The sequence below is a fragment of the Cervus canadensis genome, chromosome 29, assembly GCF_019320065.1.
Source record: "Cervus canadensis isolate Bull #8, Minnesota chromosome 29, ASM1932006v1, whole genome shotgun sequence".
NCBI classification, from domain to species: domain Eukaryota; kingdom Metazoa; phylum Chordata; class Mammalia; order Artiodactyla; family Cervidae; genus Cervus; species Cervus canadensis.
In genome coordinates this window covers 27,400,034-27,419,876 of record NC_057414.1, presented here as the reverse complement: position 1 = coordinate 27,419,876, position 19,843 = coordinate 27,400,034, and the positions used below count along the sequence as shown (strand labels likewise).

Here is a 19,843-nt window from a genome sequence, read left to right as displayed (position 1 = left end):
ACAACAGAGAACAAAGAAGTAGAGTTCTTTTTTCCCTCTCCTATACTGACTTTCTTAGGATCCAATGCGTTCATAAAGACCCCGGATGTAGCTAAAGTAAAAAAACTAAACTGTCTGAACACCACCACACTTTCATAGCCTTTGCTTGTGAAATTCAATTAAGAAGGTAGTGAAGTGAAAGTTGCTCAGTCACGTGACTCTTTGCGATCCCATGGAAGGTAAGCAACGTCATATTTCTCCTGAGGTTCTTTTTTTTTTTAATTTTTATTTATTTATTTATTTTTTTTGTCATACACTGATATGAATCAGCCATAGATTTACACGTATTCCCCATCCCGATTCTCCTGAGGTTCTGAACTGAGTGTTTTTGAACTCCAAGTATCATTAGAGCTCTTTTTTTGGTAGTTAAATAGTAAGTGACGATGATGGTAAAAAATTAACTGCTATTATTATTATTAATATATAGAGGTCACAATCCTCGAATGCCCATGCTGCGGCAGGTGCTTTCCGCTAAGTATCATGCTTCACAACAACCTTTTAAATACAGTAGAAATTATTTCCCCCTTTTCTGTTTGAACAACTGAAGTTCACCGAAATCAGATCACTTGGGGCACGTCCAAAGGACAAGTTGGAAAGACTCTGGGGCCAAAGGCCGAGGTGGTTGCACGAGGCGACGCTGAGCCTCTCCTAGTCTCTGGGAAGTTTTGTTACCTGCCTGCGTGTATGTGAAGACAGAGCGGGAGAACCGGTGAACCCGAGGAAGATTCACCGCCTAAGAATCTAAATACTAAACGTGGGGCAAAGGCGAAGGAACCAAAAGCGGCGGGAAGCCGGAGCCATAAGGCAGACACTAGGTTCGAGCCAAGAGAAGGGATGGACTGGCTGGCTCCGCAGACGACTTAGGCGGAGGGATGAGGGGCGGGGTCTGGGCGGGGAAGCCGGGGACCGAGCAAGCCAGTAGTGCCCGTGCTCGAGCCCAGAAGTGGACCGCCCCAAAGGCCGCCTCTCCCGGGGAAGTAAAGGTGAGGGGGGAGGGAGTGCAGGCATTATGGGAAACTCCGAGCATTGCTAAGGCAGCTCATCCTCCCCCATCCTAAACCAAAGCAGAGACTTTCCTCTCCTTTCCTGGGGGGCCGCCCTTGTAGCGCAAGCAAGAGTGGGACAGGGAGAAGGGCCTGCCGGAGAGCACCCCCCCCCCCGCGCTCGTTGGTACGGCCCGTCCCCCCGCCGCTGATCTGGCAGGCTGCGCGCGCACCCTCCGGCGGGGCGCGGGCCGGCGGGGAGCTGCGGCCTCCGCGGCCCGGTTCCCTCCTCCCGCTCCTCGCGTGCTGTTCGCTGGCGCTGCGCCCGCCGGGTGACGCGCCCGCGCGCCTTGGCGGGGAGGAGCGCGGCCGCGGGGGCGCGCCCCGGTGACTCCGCCCACCCACCCCCGCCTCCCCTCCCCTGAGTCCCGGGTGCCCGGCTCGCGCGGCTTGGTGCGAGGAGATCGGGACCCCGCGCCGCCCGCCCCCGCGCCCCCCGCCCCGGCGTGCGAGGCGCCGCGCCCTCCCGCTGCCCTGCCCGGTGCATGGAGGGGCCCATTCGAAGCGCAGCCGCCGCCGCCGCCGTAGCCGCCGCCAGCGCGCGGGGGATGACCTGGGGGTGGCTTTCGGAGCTGGCTGCCGCGCAGGAGGTCTGGGGGCTTAGCCAGCCCCGCTGAGAGGTGCGGGGGTGGGGTCGCACCTAAGGGTGGGCGGGAGGGGTGGCCTGGGGACACCGGGCTTGGGCGCCACGAGGCTTGGGAGCTGGAGGTCCGGGAGAGCGGGCTGCCCGGGAGGGGCTGGGGGTCCAGGCTGCGTGCGGGGTCTGGGAAGGGTAACTGAAGGATGCGCAGCGGGGAGCTCCTAGGTTCCCGGTCCCGGGGACTCAGCCACCTCGTGGAGGAGGCGGGGTGAGGTGTCAGTGACAAGATGCAATCTCTTTGACAATGATCCGCTGGGGCAGGTGAGATGAAGCATAGCGGGGTGCAAGGGGCGCCGGATCGTTTTCCCAAGGGAGCCAGATCTCTCGCCTCTCTCAACCTCCATCCCCGCGGAGCGCCTGAGAGACAGTGATTTATGTGTAGGGAGAATCAAGAGAAATTTCCTGCACAATGTATCTTTCTCTGCCTTCACAGACTCAGTGACTTCCCAGCCCCAGGGAGCGTATTTTTTCCTTCTCCTCTGTAAAGCATTCTGTGGATTGCATTATCATTTGCTAAATACATTACAGCCCGCTATTTATTTCATTCTGCAGCTTCCAGACCTTTGTTGCATTCTCTCCACATCTAGGAATTTCAGTAATAAATCACCGAGGGGCTAGAGAGCCTCTCTCGCCCTTCCCTTCATTGTTCTCCCCAGCCCACCAAATCAGGTGGAAGGCTCTCCAAAAAGAGATTTCTCCAGAATGCCTGTTTTTCCCAGTTCAGACTCCAGAGGGTGGCAGGTGCCTGAAGGGCAGGCTGCCTTCCAAGTTGGCATCTAGAATTGAGGGAATCTCATTAACCTCTGTGTCCTTAAATCAGACACCTTGAGAAACAGAAGACTGGACTAAAAGGAAACATGAGATACAGTCTCAGGCCAGTGGCCAGTAAAGGTGAACAAGGCCAATTCTCCTTCCTTGCCTCACTGATGCCACAAGCTGCAGACTTTCCAGCTGACTCTTGGCATAACTAGTGGACAGTGTCTGGTAGGAGAGGGTGGGAGGGGGCTGGAGCATGAAATGGGTTTATTCTTAGTACAATTCTAAACAGTCTATTACATTTTATAGATCATTTTTTTGGGGGGTAGTCTATTTTAGCTGAGAATGTGGGAGTAGTTCAACTTTTAGAACAAGATGAAAGCGACCTCTAGAAAATTTCTGGAAAACTTAAATGAGTGCTTAACTAGAAAGCATTCTTAGGAACCCAGAGAGGCACCAAATACTGCAGTTTCTGTTTTGCACATGTGGAAATAAACTGCCTCATACTCTAAGTTATATGAGAAGGATGGAGAAAACCTGTTTCATTTCGTAAAGACGTGCCCTGGGTGTGTGTTTGGCAGCGTGTGGAGCAGAAACATTTATATTTCTGTAAAACACGCACGCACGCACACACACACACATGTGTATATTGTTTAACTTTCATGCAAAAACTCGGATATAGTATTTGGGAAATCTGTCTTTGTTTGAATAGTTTAGTCAACCAGGAAAATCAGTTACTAGAGGTACTGTGCTATTGTTTGTGTAGTAACTCACTTGGGACGCCTTGATTGATTGCCCTGGTTCTCATCAGCCTCCTCTTCTGTGGAAAGTACTTAAACAGCTCTGACCCTCCAGCCAGGAAGCACAGAGAACCTTTAGGACTTGGAGCATACAGATCTACCTCGTGTAGGTTGGCTTCTAAATCCGTGTTACTTGTCTTCTTTGCAGGTGGCTTGACTGTGCATGGAAGGAACTAAGTTCATTTTAAGATAGGACACCCCCCACCCTCCCATCTCTAAGGTGTATGTAAAGAGGAAGTCTTTATGTTGGAGTGAGAACTTCTGCCATAGGGCTGGGCTCCAAGAATTTCAGGTAAAACTTGTTGACTGGTTCTCATGCTTTCTTTTTCTTTTCTCACTTCTGCCCTTATGCTTTTGTGACTTTCTAGATGATTTCATGTATGTTTTTGTCAAAATGGAAGTCGAAGTATAATGTTGCTTCTTTAGAAATGTTTCTTATGCAGACGTTTGGACTTAAAATCGGTTCTGTTTGTAGTGAATTGGTACTGTTTTTAAGTAAAATACTGGAGAAATTATCTTAAGAATTAAGCCTTATTGTAGCAAAATCAGGCTGGAGATTGGAAATTTAAACCGATTAAGTGAAAAATTTGTTATTTTTTAACACATTGTTACATTAGCTATTGCCTTGTAGTTAGCATTTCTACTGTCTAAGAGTGTAGCTAAGGCAACACATCAGAAGAGAAGCCTTGACGTCTAGGGATAGTCTTTCTATAGACATATGATCTTACTACTTAATAGAAGCTAATTAGATTAGAAAGGAAATTTGGAGTCTGGTTGCTAAATAGATTGCTCTGAAGGACTTGATTTAATGTGAGTTTTGATGGGTGCTTTTTTTCAAGAAATTTTATTAACGTGAATTAGAGAATGCTTTATTGTTTGTATTTAAAATTTTACATTATACGTAAACATTTCATTGATTTATAAGCACTCCATTTATAAATGTTGTATATATGGTCCTGACTCATTTTTCAGGAGAATAGAAAGGAGAGCTTGACTCTCTTCAATTACAATGAAGAGATAGTATATGGGATATATTTAATTTCACTTTAAATATATTGGATTACAATTAAATGCAAAACTGGTTTGTTGGTTTTTTTTTTAATCCTTCAAGTTCTCCGTCATTGTCTGTGCTCTTTCCCCCATTGTCAGGCTTAAAACATACAGTATCATTGTCATCTGTCCCCTGAATAATGGTCCTGAGGTGATATTATTAATGTGGCTTTTTAAAATCAAACTAATTATACTTGCCTAAAAGAGCCACATGTGTGTGATTCTAGCTGCCTGGTGCCTTTTGAGAGCCCTGGAGACAAGCTAGTGAATAGAGCTGAAAATTCATTCTGTATTTGATTAAATGGAACAGACTTGCTGCTCCTTACCCCAGCAGGGGCGATGAGATCTCTTGATCCCCGAAGCGGCTCCAAGACCCTGGGAATTCCATTAGCGAGCACCTGAGGAATTTCTGCCCTGCAGTGCCTTTTTTGTATGTGTGTGTGTGGAGAGGGAGGGGGGCCGAGTGGTGATGGGGGGGTGGTGGTGGGCGTGGGGACGAAGGGAGGCTACATTAGAAGGCTCCATATGTTAGCGGATCTAAAATCAAGGCAGGATTTAACAGCTTATCTTGTAAGAGAAGAGCCCAACCCATAGGCAGATTGCTGGCCAGGACTTTCTTACCAGCACGACTGTGGTGATGCGTCTTTACCCTGAAGTGCACGCCACTGTGAGTACAGAAAGTCACTTTTCTGCTTTCCCTCCGAAGCACAAGCATATACACGTTTCAGACCTGGTAAGTTTTCTCTGAATGATCTTTTGATAACTATGTAAAATCATGGTACAGTTCGGTCTCGCCTGTAAGGGCCGCTTTATTGTTTTAATAACTTTTTCAGCCAAGAGCAGAATCAGACTTTTCTGTGAAGCAGAGTGTTTTGCAGAGATGAAATGCTTGTTTGAATAGGCATATTTGAGTTTGCTGTCTTGTTTTTATATGACTTTTATTGTGTTTTTGTAACATTATTATCACAACATTTACCTTTGTGCAGGATATGTCTCTCTCTTCTGTTGTCTTTTGAAGAATTCTGATTGCTAGGATTTTTTAAGGCATCGCTTTGCACACTTGCCAGCGGCCACAAATAAATGAAAATATATCTCTCAGAAATATTCTGTAAAATCTTCGGAGCAAAATTTTTGAGAAACATCAGCATGTCTCTCCACTCCACCCCCTCCCCAACCCTCACCCCACCCTTCTTCCCCTGCCCCTGAATGATTTTTGAATACAGACGCTCTTCAGACTATGAGCCTGGTTTGTTTCTTGTGTGTTTTTCAAGGAAGAGCAGTTCTGAATCTTGGGCGTTCTACTTAATTGATTTTCATCTTCCAAGAATAGTTAAAAATGAGTGTGAATTCCAGTGCTTGTAGCTTTCAACTAGAGCAGAGAGCAGTAGCCTATATGATGGTTAATTTGATAGATTTTGTTTCTGATTTAAATCTTGTTGTGTGTCACAGATTTCCCCATCCGATTCCTGTGTAGTCCTCTGCTAGAGCCTCCTAAATGTTTAACATTACGTGTTTTAAAAATGAAGACGTCTTTTAGAGAATATGTTTAACTTTTTTTTCTACCTTCTTCCTGGGCTTGCATTCTACTGGTATGGTCAGATTGAAAAGACTCTGGAATGAATGGAAGTAAACACTAAAGTTAGCATTGGGCCCCTCTCTGTTCGCAGTTTTCAGGAACTTTGCTGTGTGGTGTATTTTGATGGCCAGAGATAATAAAAACTATCCCAAAGCGGGTTTTGTTTTACTACCTGTCAGTTGGAATGTGAGTCAGGACTTCAGTTCTTGAGAACCAGTGCTGTGCTTCTAACCATAGAGTTAGGAAACTGTCAAGTTCCATACTACTTGAGAGGGGGGGAAATGCACAGGTTATGTTACTGAACTGAGATGTATTCTGCTTACATTTGGTTACAATATTTTTATATTTCTCTCATGTAAACAGAATTAAGAAGCTGACATACAGCTTGCTTTTCAACCATTCTTGTCATAGATTAGCTCATCTGTTTTTATTTGTGTGAGTTGGGAAAGTGATTTTGATCTAAGCCTTGATTTCCTCATCCCTAAAATGGGGCTAATAACAGTAGTAACTGTTAGCATTGTTTTGGGGTTTACGTGAGATATGGAAAGTAAAGCACTTGGCTTATAGTAAGACCTCTATGAATGTTAGCTGCTATTTTAGGTAACTCCTCCTGTACACGTTAGTCTGTTACTTTGATCCAGAAGTGATTTCTTTTGAAGATTAAATAATGAGGAATTCTCCGAAGTTAGTAATAGTGGGGGCACATGGAACTGCTCTAGCTTCAGTATGCTACAGTTCTCTTCATTTTGCAATTGAGACTTAAAAGGCACTTGGAAACAATGTTGCATTCCCCTCCCCCTTTGAGGTATAATAGGAAAATGTACACAAGTGTACAGTTAATGTATACTGAGCGAACAGCCAGATGAAGTTTTATATATGCACATGTGTGGTAACCATTACCCAGATCAAGATGTTGGACATTTCTTCATCTTGGAAGGCGCCCTGGTGCCCCTTCACGGACTTGTCTGCCGCTCCTAGCCGAGGACAGCTATTTTGACTAGTCTCAACCATACGTGAGTTTTGCCTGTTCCTGAACTTTATAAAAATAGACTCACATGATAAATATTCTTTATATCTGGTTTCTTGCACTGCTCCTTATGTCTGAGAGCCATCTCTATTACTGTGTATGGTAGGAATTCATGCTTTTCCAATTGTTTTCGCAGCTTTTGCCTGTTCTGAAATTCGTAGTAGTTCATTTTATTGGCACATTAGGTATGTGGTTATTGGGAAAACAAGAAAATAACAACATCTCTTCCTCAGTCATTAGAAAATGAGATTCTAGTCACTATCTTAGAAAGACCTTAAATTTGTACATGAAGTTGGGTTGAAGGTTCTATCACCTTCAGTGACAGTTCCATGAACCAAATCCTTTGATAACTGCCTTCATTTGTGTGTGTGTTTAGAAAGGGAGAGAGGGAGCCTCAAATTAAGGACCATCTAAGATAGCTAATAATGTTCATGCTTAGGATTTAATGTCAAAATCAATACTTAGCATGGTGCATTCTAGAAAAGCAATAACTAGCTCAGTATGAGCATCATATTCTCTTAGGAGAAAGTGAAACAACACAGTGGATTCGTAAAAAAAAAAAAAATCCACCCATAATGGAAGAAAATGGAGCAAGGATATTGTTATACTGCAGGAATATTTTGAAGAATGGGACCTCACACTTGTATCAGGAAGAATTTTAGTCACTAACGTTCTGAACAGTTGCTGTCAGTCTCTGCCTATATGTTTGGAATTTCTATTTGTATTGTTGGAATTCCCTATTACAAAATAAGTAAAATTGATTTCACCAAGCAGTGAAATAAGAATACCAGATGATATGGATGAATCAGAAGTGTGTTTTTTGTTTTTAAATTTTGGAAGGGGCTGCAGCTGAGGTTAATAGTGTGTGTTTCTGCTCTTGGAAATGTTGATGAAGCATTTTCTGGGTGTTCTGTTGGAGAAAGCCACTTCTTTCTCCAGAGACATTGTCTTTTTCAATGTTTGTAATTTTCTTAAATCTTCTTTTTCATAGCGCCTCGACACCAGGTCCATCTTCACATACCGCCGTGTGCAGGATGGGTTCCTTTGGACCACAGGGGGCAAGTGGTCCCCTTTGCTTTTAAATCAGAACCCCAGCAGCCAAGATTTCACTGGGGGTGGGGAGAGTTGAAATAGTGATATATGAGTCATCTTTTGTCCCAGAGGGGCACTCGAAAGATGCAGATTTTGTTTCAAAAGAAGAACTGTTGACCAATAAAGCTGCCTCAGGACAGAAAATGCTCCTTTAAAGGATGTGAGCTCCTTGTTGCTAGACATATTGTAGTGGTGTTTGCAAAAGATGCTGCAGAAGAAATCTCTTCCTTGGGTGATAGTTGGGACCTCATGACCCCCAAAGGCCTTTTCAGTATGAGCCCATGAGACGGGCTCTCCTGAGGGGGCTGTGCTATTTAACCACCACGTTCAATAGTCCCCCCTTACCCCAGGGATCACTTGCTGCAGTTTCATTTCCCTGGGATCTATCACAGTCCAAAAATATTACATGGAAAGTTCCAGAAATAAATGATTCATAGGTTGTAAGTTGTATGCTGTTCTCAGTAGTGTAATGAAATCCTTTCCCCCCACCGCCACCACCCAAGAGCCCCAAACCTTCAGTGTTGTCCTGCCGCTGACATCCAGCCATTCACTTCGTCACGCCTGGGTGATCCAGGGTTATCAGGAGCTGGTGATCGTCCTTCTGACATATTGCCAGAAGGTCAGTACTAGCCTAATGCTACATCACAATGCCTGTTACTCACCTCACTTGGTGACCTCCTACTATCATCATCATAAGAGCAATATTTACAATAGTGCAAAATTTTGAGAGAGAAAGACCACATTCATATAACTTTTATTATAGCTTATTGTTAAAATTGCTCTATTTTATTGTTAATCTCTTACTGTGCCTAATTTATACATTCAGCTTTATCATAGATATGTATGTATAGAAAAAACACAGTATAAATAGGGTTCAGTACTATCCACAGCTTCAGACATTCACTAGGGGCCTTGGAATGTATCCCCCATGGATAAGGTGGGGGGCAACTGTGCATAATTTTGGAGGGAAAAAATGTGTAGAGTTCCACACAACCATTGGATAAATAAAATTTCTCAAACCAGCCCTAGTTTAAAGTTGAGGACTGCCTCTTCTTGTTGACCCTTTCACTTTAAATGTAATTTAGTTTATCAGTAACAAGTAAACGTCAAATATTCTTTTTTACTTAGAGAGAAAACGGGGCCCTTTCCAGTATTCTAAGTATATCATTAGCAGAAATGAGAACACTTTACAAGTATCTGCTACCTTTTTAGGTAGGTACACACCTGAGTTTACTTGAAGCTCCACCACTGGCCAAGTTACTGACTCACTCCTACAGAGAATTACAAGGCTTCCCAGATGGTTCAGTGGTAAAGAACCTGCCTGCCAATGCAGGAGACACAAGAGGATTCGATACCTGTGTCTGGAAGATTCCCTGGAGAAGGAAATGTCAACCCACTCCTGTATTCTTGTCTGGGAGATCCCAGAGACATGCAGGGTCACTGATCTCACTAGATTTTTAAGGGCAGAAGTGTGTAATTATGATTGAAAGAAAGCTTTGGATAAAAAAAAAGTTAAATGTTAAAGATATTAGGACTTCTATCATCACATTATCACTGGAATGCTTGTCAAACACTTTACGTATTTAAAATGTTTATTTTCGTTCTGTGCTGTTATTTTGTGCTCAGAGAGCTGATGTCAGATAGTCTGTTTTTTTAATACATAGTATTAGGGGAGTTTTCCTGGATTTCTGGCACTAAAAAGTACATTCTGCCTTCTGTCTCTTGCCAGGGAAATTTCTGACAGTTATTGGCTTTTTAGGTATCAGAATAACAGTAATTAGTATTTTCTCTTTTACTATCATTTGAAATCTGTTCAGTGAGTAATTGCATACACTGCCTGGTTGGAGGTGAAATTGGCAAAGGGGACGAATGTCTAATGGATAAAATACTACTTTTATCAGGCCATGAAATTACTGTAGTGACATCAGAACTTGGCAGCCTCTTGTATTCCAATAAAAAGAAAAATAGCATCATAAGCTAGGGATAAGATTTTTCTTGCCCATTTATTTTGGCTTATTTTCATGGTTTTAGCCTCAGGGCGTGTGTGTAACAAACTAGCACAGTGAATAACAGGCAGTAAGAAGGAGTGAACATAGCTTTAGCTGGAACGGATATACTGTTTTTCACTCACCTCTGTTTCAGTGGTTTAAACTTCCTCCTAGATTGGTGAATGTGAAGTTATGAGAGTAGGGATGAAGAATCCCCCTCTATGAAGTGGAGTTAAGCTTCATTATTTGATGTTACATAGCTTTCAATATATTGAAAAAGTCTGATAATTAGCTGCTGAAATGGTCATATGAGGGGGAATGTCTAAATGTGATTATGAGTGGGATTGTGTCAGACTTGTGCTATTTATTCCTCTTTATAAACACCAATAGAGTAACACTGTTCGAATCTAGTGTTTCCCCCTGCCTATATTACCCTGTTCACTCTTGAAATTAGGCTAATTAGACTTTTAGATGTTGGCATGATTTAATGACAACTGATGCACCAGGATTTCAAATTGGTTTCCATGCATTGGAACAGTTGTTTCAGTAGATCTTGGGACTGCTGAATCCTGGGAAAATAGTTTTATGTTTCTTAATAGATTATTAAAGCGCCCAAGTAGAACCACACTGGTCTTAGCACTGGGTTGTGTCCATAAATTACTATGTGGGTTCTCCTATTCTGATCAGTTTTTTAAACCAGGTCATTTTTATTGTTTCTTCCATTAAGTCTTAGATGGTCTTCCAAAATGAAATTACACGTTTTGTTTTACAGTAAGAAGGATTATAGTACGGATGGATTAGATTTTAGACCTAATTCTGCATTTTTACTCCTGAAGAACATATTTTCAAGTCATATTATAGTCTGATTAGAATTGGTCCTAACTTCTAAATCAGTTCTTTTGATTTCTATTTATTGAATATTGGGCACCCTCCCTTTACTATGGTCAAGTCTTTTTTGAGAGTAAAGCAAAAACAGATCAAACTTCTACTCTGTATCCCTAATTCCAAGCTCTAGTTGTTAAGTTATTCATGTTTTGACTGTAGACCCATATAAACGCCTTTCATAGAATTTTCATCATACATTTTAGAGCCAAAGTTTTTTTTTTTTTTAGCCTCATGGCTGACTAAAGCCAATTTTGAATCATTCTAAGATGGGTTGTTAACTGTGGTCTCCTATTAGGTTAGCGAATGAAATTGCCATTGTTGGTCATTCTTTTGTGTTCGAGGATGCATTTTAAAAGAGCTGTTGTCACTGTGGTTAGGCCCTAAAATAATTTTATATTTGTCACTGTGACTGCAGCCGCGGTGGGATTTTTAATCATAATACAGTTTGTGCAGAGATTTGATAATCTTTTTTTTTGCAGCATCAAATAAATTTTAGCTCAGGGATTTGACTCAATACATCTTGTTAATGTTAATAAGGTTATAGCTAACTCCCCAAGTGAGTTTCTAAATATGAGCTTAGTATGAGTCCAGGTTGTATCCTACCCCACAGGAAAGTAACAGCAGAAATTGTTTTAAAGAAAAATTGTCAACGTTTTACTTATTTGGAGATTTTCTCTTCCAGATAGGCAGATTATTAGGAAAAAGATAAGGAAACAATTGACCCTGTAGAACAAAGACAACCCTTGAGCAGATCCGTGTTTTCTCAGCTCGGTGTTGTACACATATACTGAATACTTAATGATTGCGACTGTAGATGTCAGTTGGGCGTGGAATCAAATTAACAGACACCACGTACTAAACTCCTGAGGCCTTCAACAATCAAGAATGAGAGATTGAGTTCTGAGTTTTTCATTTGTGCAATTAAGATTTTTTTTCCCCCTTCATGTTGAAATGTGAGTTTTCTGGAGAAAGAATCCGTTCCCTTGCCATTTCCTAGACAAACAGTCCCCATTTGCTTTAAAATTTCTTTCGAATTTACTGAGAAATACTGGCATCTTTGGTGCCTGAATCATCTAGAGGAATGGGTACTTCAGGAATACTTGGGCAGTTTAACGATAAACAGTGCTGTGACAAAGGAGCAAAGTATTGCTTTGGCTACGCCAGGGGCCTTGATTGAATGAGTGCCCTACAGACTTATCAGAATGATGCTTCCAGAGGACTGGGGCGAGAACAATGGTCCTGACACTGTGCGCACAGACAGGCTGGGTGGAACCTGGACCCCCATCTGCTCACGCAGCTCTGTGCTGAGGAGTTGCTAGCTCAGCTAGACCCCTGTCCTGTGGTTCTTTTCATTCTATTTACCGAATATTTGTCTCCTACCCTCTATTTCCAATGGTCGTTATTTCTTAAATAATTCTATAGAGTCCTTTGTACTTTGCAGAGTGTTTTAAAAGTTGGTTTTTTTTCTCCCCTGTTTGCAATAATGTATGAAATAGTAAAGTTTTAAGAAGGAAAGTCATGAGGAAAATAAAGATTGAGCATTGGTTTCACACCAATGTAGTTCAAAGTTGGGTTAAAATATCTCAAATGTTGGAAGAGGAGATTATTTGAAACTGTGGTCTTTGTTTTTAAGCTTAATTTAGATTACAAGTGCACGTTTGTCTGATTAGGAATAGAATAAAATAGTTAAATTTTAAGGTTTTGTTGTTGTTGTTGTTGTTTTTGGTTGTACCGTGTAGCTCATGGGATCTCAGTTTCCCCACCAAGGATCAAACGCTGGCGCCCTGCAGTGAAAGTACTGAGTCCTAAACATTTGACTGCCAGGAAGTTTCTTGTTTTTTGTCTTTGACATTTGTAAACCACAAACTGCATCCTAGGTTCTACTGACCTAATGGAAGATACTGAGATAAGTAAATTTTGCCCAAGGTAAAATTGACTCCCAGGTGTTTTGTATTTCTTTAAGCTCTTTCCTCTTTATTTTATTTCTTTGCTCTTTCCTCTTTAAAGAGGTCTTTTCATTGCCTCCCGCCGCCCCCCCCCCTCCCCCCGCGACAGGGATCCTTACTTTCCAACACATTTTTTTTAGAGCAGGTACCTGAATTCTTAGAAATTCTTTAATGGTATATTCCAGCTGAAAAGGAAGTTTGAAAGCCCTTTCCAGTTACATGCCCAGTAAGGAAAATAGCAAAGGGGGCTTTTAGAAATAAATCTCATTTTACATATACATTTTTGCTTGTGGAATAAATATCAAATCAAATTGAATGCTCTTTTTCTTAACATTTGTTCCATGGTACCCCTGTGTTCTGAGCATGACAGATGAGGTCAGTGCTTAATCTTTCTGTTTCTTGGATATGTTAGAAACTATGAATACAAACTTTGTAACTTTAAGTGATTCTTCTCATATTTCTTTTGTCAATCATTAACTATTTCTTTTCTTTTTAAATTTATTTTTAATTGGAGATTAATTGCTTTACCATGTCGTATTGGTTTCTGCTGTACAATAATTTGAATCAGTCATAAATATATATATATATATCCCCTCCCTCTTTAGCCTGCCTCCCAATTATTAGCTATTTGTTTTCTGTTTTATATCATTGTATGAAAGAAAGTGAAAGTGTTAGTCGCTCAGCTGTGTCAGACTCTTTTGCAACCTCAGGGACTATAGCCTGCCAGGCTCCTCTGTCCATGCAATTCTCCAGGCAAGAATACTGGAGTGAGTAGCTATTCCCTTCTCCAGGAGATCTTCCCCACCCAGGGATCAAACCCAGGTCTCCTGCGCTGCAGGCAGATTCTCTACCATCTGAGCCACCAGGGAAGCCCCATATCTTTGTATAGTATTGGCTAAAACAAATGTTAATGCTACAGCATTAAGGATAGATTACTTGTGTTCTTTCATTGTAGATCAAACTAGTTTAATGAGATAGTTTAAAAGTTTTGATGACCAGATCGAGAAGGAAAGAAAGAAAACTAGGTAACTTAAAGGCAAATCTTGCCCCTCCTCCTGGGCTGGAGAGAAGCTGAGTTATAAGAGCGCAGAGTCCAGCTCCTAGTTTGAGGTGTGAGGCTGTTTATTTTCACTCTGGAGATGTATATACTACAGAAGGAAGACTCTGGCCTTGCTTAACCTAAGCAAGTCATTACTTATCTACGATCTGGCAAGCGATTTGATTAAGGTTGACAGAGCTCATATAATATCAGAACCAGGCCCTCTTAATGATTGATGAAGCTTGTCTGTAAGTTTTTTTTTTTTTGGAAAGGACAAAAATGGAGCAAGAATGAATACTTGTTCAGATCTCCAACTGCCCAGTATCAGCCAAGTCTGTAATGTAATGTAGTTTTATCTGTTGGGGTTAATAGGTATTAATTTGTATGTTATTTTTAATGGTATAATTAAATGGCTTTAAAAGAATATTTTTAGGTCAGCAGGTTATGATTTAGAAACTTGTAATAGAGTGTCACTGAGTGTCGCTGCTAACCTTTGCTACATTATTTGTCCCTTATCCTCATTACCAACAGGTTCTCTGTATGATTGAAATGTGCCAGATGTTCTTTTTAATTACTTTTTAAAAATTTTAAACTTTTTATTTTGTATTAATAAACAATGTTGTTGTAGTTTCAAGTGAACAGCAAAGGGATTCAGCCATACATACACATGTATCCATTCTCCCCCAAACTCCCCTCCCATCCAGGGTCTTGGCAACACTTTAAATCATTAGTCTACATATAGTTCTGTGTCCAGCCAAGATTTCTTGTGTTTTAATCATTCATGTTGCTTAGTAGAAATGAGTATAGGACCAGAAGAACCCTCTCCACCTTATTTTAAGTAAATTGAGCATAAGGAATTTCCAGATGAGTGAAACAATTGAGTTGAGAATGAATTCGTTTTCTGTAAATGGAATTTTCACAACCTGGGAGCTTTCAGGCTATTGATCATACAGGTTTAGACTACAGTAAACTGTGGAGTCAGTGTGAGTGGGATCAAAGCCCAAACCCACCGTCCTCTCGTGGGGGTTTAAATAAAAAGTTTTTAAATAAAAAAGTTTTTAAATAAAAAGTTTAAAATTTTTAAAAAGTAATTAAGGCTTCTCTGTGCCTTCGTTTCCCGGTCTGTATAATGGGATCACCTCAGTTAATCCTCACAGACTGATAGGTGCTTAATAGGTGCTTCTTGCAAGTGAGCTGTTGCTGTTATATTATCTGTGAGCTGGGGTCTAATAGTGACAAAATATTATTGTGATGTTGCTGAATTTGAGACATTTCAAAATAAAATGAGCTGGGATTAAACTTTGGGGACTGTGGAAATGTGGAAAGAAACTAGAATTGATTATATGTTGTTGTTCTTGCGTTGGTTAGGACTTGGCTTCCATAGCAGAGAGTGGTTAAGTTAGGTGAATAATGTAATAGCTGGTGGTGATTTTCCCATGTTCCCAAATAGTTGAACGCATCTTAACTTTCTTACCCTACATTTCAATTTTGTTTCTTTGCGATCTCCCCTTTCTCCTTCTCATCTCCCCAGACTCAATAGAAACATACTTTAGTACCAGGAAAATAACATTTTAGGTATGAGATGAACTTCATACCTAGTCTTATTGACATGTTCTTAAAAGCAAGAGCTATCTATGGTTGGAACCCTTTGTTAATTCTTCTTGATAATTTTCCCACCGAAGGTACAAATGTTCTTATCTGTGGGAAATCCCAGTGCTTTCTAGGATTTTGATGTATACGTACTTAATAATGAGTTTGGCTCTTAGATCTCTTTCAAATTACTTTTTTTCTCTTGGGCCTAAATATGGTCAGAGCAGATAAACACTTAACTGGGATTGATAGCTTTGAAGACCACCAATAAAGTATCATTCCCAAGTTGTTTCTAAAAAAGAAATAGAAGAGACATGTGATCATCTGATGCAAATGTTTGATTTGGAGGGAGGCCAGCGATGTACACTCTCAGCCCCACCCTAGCCACCCCCTTGAGTTGTTTCTCCCTGGCTGGGATAAGCCCTCAAGTGACTGTTCAAGATTGAGATTTAGCAGCAGAGGGGAATCCAAAGAACTGGAGCCGGGAGTTGTGGAATCAGAACATGAGAAGGTTGGGGGCTGCAGGCGTCTCTTTCTACCTGATTGTGTGTGGCCTGTCTGTCCTGGAGTTCCTTTCTGTCATCAGCAGTGACAGTACTAATGCTTCAGGAAGGAGATACTTTTCTGTCTGACTGTTTTGTTGTGTTTCAAATACTTTCTTAGTTAAGGTTTGAGAATTCATTTGTTTCTTTTACCTTTCAGGTTGGCCTCATTATTGTATTTTTATTATATCACTGGAATCCGGGTTTTCAGGGAAGCACAGTAAATTTTGCAGCAATAATGAGCCTGTTTGCTGAAAAAAACATTGTACCATAACTCTAAAATGCACAGATTTTTAAGATATTCCCTCTGGGGCCTATGGAATAGAGGATAAAGCTTGGTTGAATTGCATTTATAGAGTTTTCTTAAGGTAGTGGTCTTGGTGGCTATGGAGGTAGATAGCATTTACAAGATTCTTTTAACCTTTTTGATTTGGGGAAATGTGAATCTAGTGTTTGAAACTATAATTCTTGTCCTGTCACCCCCATTCTCAGTTGAGATTTGCAAAGATGTATATAATCAAGGAATTAGCTTTGTGTGTGATTAGTTAACATCTTAACAGAGGTGATAATGTCCTGTATTTTGCTAAAAAGGAGTGCACAAACTTGAATAATGTGCCACTTATCAAAGGGAAAAATTTTTAAAAAGCCCAATATTGTTCAAAAAATTTTATTATTAACCTCATTTAATTATGTACAAAATAAACTAGATGCAAACTTCTTATGAAACTAAATTCGCACATTGTGACAAAATCACGAAACCAACGTAATTAAAAAATGTTAAATCTTAAAAATTGTTTTGTTACATTGTCAGTATTGAGTTGAATAATAGGAAGATGCATGCTTCAGTTCTGTCACTCTTTGCGACCCCTGTAGCCTGCCAGGCTCCCCTGGGATTTCCCAGGCAAGAATACTGGAGTGGGTTGCCATGCCCTCCTCCAGGGGATCTTTCCAACCCAGGGACTGAAGCTGTGTCTCTTACATCTCCTGCATTGGCCGGCGGGTTCTTTACCGCTAGAGTTACCTGGGAAGCCCTAATAGGAAGATACTGTTGCGTCTTTCATATTTGACTTGTCCTTTTGATTTGATTCATTGATTTTAAGCATGTTTAACATTTTTTTTTCATTTCTTTTTTTAAACTTCTCATTTTTATTTTAATTAATTAATTGATTTTTAAATTTTTGACTGCACCTCGAAGCTTGTGGGATCTAGTCCCCTAACCAGGAATCACACTCACACCCCCTGCATTGGAAGCACAGATCGTTAATCTTTGGACTGCCAGGAAAGTCCCTGTTTTTTCTTTTTAATATTGAACTTGTTTTTAACTGTTGGTCCAATATTTTGTGGACCACTTTAAAAGTACACTCTGATACATAATACTGAAAAACAATTTAAAATTCGTTTGATGAAGTGCATGTATGCATTCATATTTACTCATTGTTGATGAGCCATAGTAATGTGGGATCTTTATAGTACACGTGTTTCTAATGTTATATTATACCATCTGCAATGTCATCTGCTTTTCAAGTTTGGCACACTTATGCTACCATGAACTAGAAGATGATTTACAGTTCCTCCTTTTCTTTTCACCTGTTTCAGAACTTTCTTTGAATGGTATTATGTAACATCATTTGACCTTCACATGTCATGGATATGATCCAAGAACACAAATGTAAACCAGGCATGGAAATTTTGTGTCATGTCTTTATCATTTGGCTGATGACCTAGAATAAGATTACAATAATTCAAGTTTCAGCAGTGCAGAAACACAATGAAATTTAAAAAAAAAAGATTTTCATACCTTCAGAAATTCATCTGCAGATTAAAACTAAAATAGAGAAAGAGAACTAAAACCTGGTAGATTTAAGCATCCTTCCAGAATAAGTGGCTGTGGATTTACAGTGAATTCAACGGGCATAAAAAAGAGACCTGTACCCAAGGCTCTCCTTTATTTAAGAAGCTGTGGGTAGAAAGGGTGAAGTGGAGGCCTGGGCTCACCCTGGGTTCGATCTCACCCCCATCATTTATTAGCTATGCAATCTTGGGGAAATTATCTGAGCACTCATTTTGTGCAGGTTACTTCGCAGGTGTTAGATGTACAGAGGTGATCAAACTAGATGTGGTTCCCTTCCCTCACGGACCTAATATTTAATCCAGGTCCGGTAGAAATTTTTTACATTTATATGACCTATAGATATCTAGCCTAGTTCTTTATTTTCCCAGTGTAATGAGTCAGGTAAAACCAACTTCTATACATTCCCTTCAATACTGTTCCTTGGTTACCATTTTTTCTCAGGAAATCAGATTCAAATGAAAATCAAAGCCATTACTGAAGAAGGAAGATGTTTTATCTTTTTTAAAGATCTTATAGACAGGGCCATCTTTATTTGATGTAACATGATGGTACAGAGAGAAAATTGCTTTAATTTATAGAAGATTACAATAATTTATTATGGAAATGCTACAGATTCAGGTATATACTTGTTCATTGAGTAAATTTAATGTGCATTCAAGGAAATATAGGGCTTCTATAACATAGTATTAGAGTGAAATTCCTTATGTTTTATCTCAGTAATTTCTTAAAAAAGTTTTTTTTTTTTCTTTTTTGTAAAGTTTTAAAACAAACTTTGAAAATAGTCTGCAGAGAAAGTAAGGGGATAACGGGAATTTCGCTTCCCAATAAGGTCTAGAAGTTTGGCCTATTTTGGAGAGGAATGTTAGTAATGAAAAGTACAGGTGGTACTGGGACCAGTGGGGTCTTTTTGAGTGGCAGAAACCTGTCAGTACTAAGAGTGAAAACGCTGCTTTCGGGAGATTTGTTGGTTGACATTCAAGATGAAAATCTGAGGGGGCTGTGTGTTTAATGCTCCATTAAGAGACACATGATTTAACCTATTTTATAACCAAATGTTGGTGATGAGCTGTTATAATCTACTGATTTATAAGAGTGAAGACCTTAAAGTCTTTAGATTACTGTTTCTCAGCATTGATCTTTAAACCAGCATAATTTACAATGTGGATTTTATATTCATCTGGAGTAAAATGAGAAACAACCAACTGAAAGACATGGAGTGATTACTTTTTAAAGCCAAATTTATTCTAAAGTTACTTTTTGGCTCATGTTTTGTTCTGTTCCAACGAGCAATGATTGTAGATGGCAGTTCTTCTTTTCTTTTGTTTTTTTTTTGACTTGGTAAGTGGTTGGTATTCTTACATGGGACATATTGGTGTTTTGTTTTATTTTTAGGTGTCTCTGGGTATTGAAATCCCAAACTCTGGGAACCATTGCTCTAGATTAAATTTGGTAAACTATCAGTGTACAGTTTTCCAAATTGGATATGGCGTCTTTGCTGTGTCTCATGCTGGATGTTTCTCTATCTGTAATGTTTATGGCCACGTGTTCATGATGCATGAGCATCAAGTCTCATTCTCCCTCTGACCACAGACTTAAGTTGGCTTTTTATCCTTCTCCAGCAGAAATGGTAATGCCTCACTTAGTTTTACATGTACCTTCATTGTTCCATATACTGAGGTCAGGAGGCAAACACTTAGAGAGTCTCTCTCTATATAAAAGTTGCTTTTAGATGTTTTATTAGTCCTGCTGTTGGTTATTTTAATTACTCGTGTGTTTTATTTGTACCCCGAGGCTGTTCAAGCAAAGAATGTAATTCAAATAAACAAAATAATATCTGATTTTTGGAACACCCACACCTGCCAGCTGGGCCTTTCCTCTTAACGTCTTACTCAGGTTGGCATGGAAGCTGGGCAGAGAAAAAGGAGGTGATTATGTAGAGTTATGAAATGTTTTCTTCAATGTAAGTTCTTGGAAAGCT

The 19,843-nt window shown here is 40.4% G+C and overlaps 1 protein-coding gene across 1 annotated transcript in view; it reads left to right on the top strand.

Annotated features, from left to right (window-relative positions):
- Positions 1 to 1,292: 1,292 nt before the first annotated feature.
- Positions 1,293 to 19,843, top strand: part of CDON (cell adhesion associated, oncogene regulated) — a 103,163-nt gene continuing 84,612 nt past the window's right edge. The window contains exons 1-2 of the mRNA XM_043451390.1: positions 1,293 to 1,702; positions 3,427 to 3,570. The gene's annotated coding sequence lies outside the window, so the exon portion shown is untranslated. The remainder of the gene's footprint in view (positions 1,703 to 3,426; positions 3,571 to 19,843) is intronic.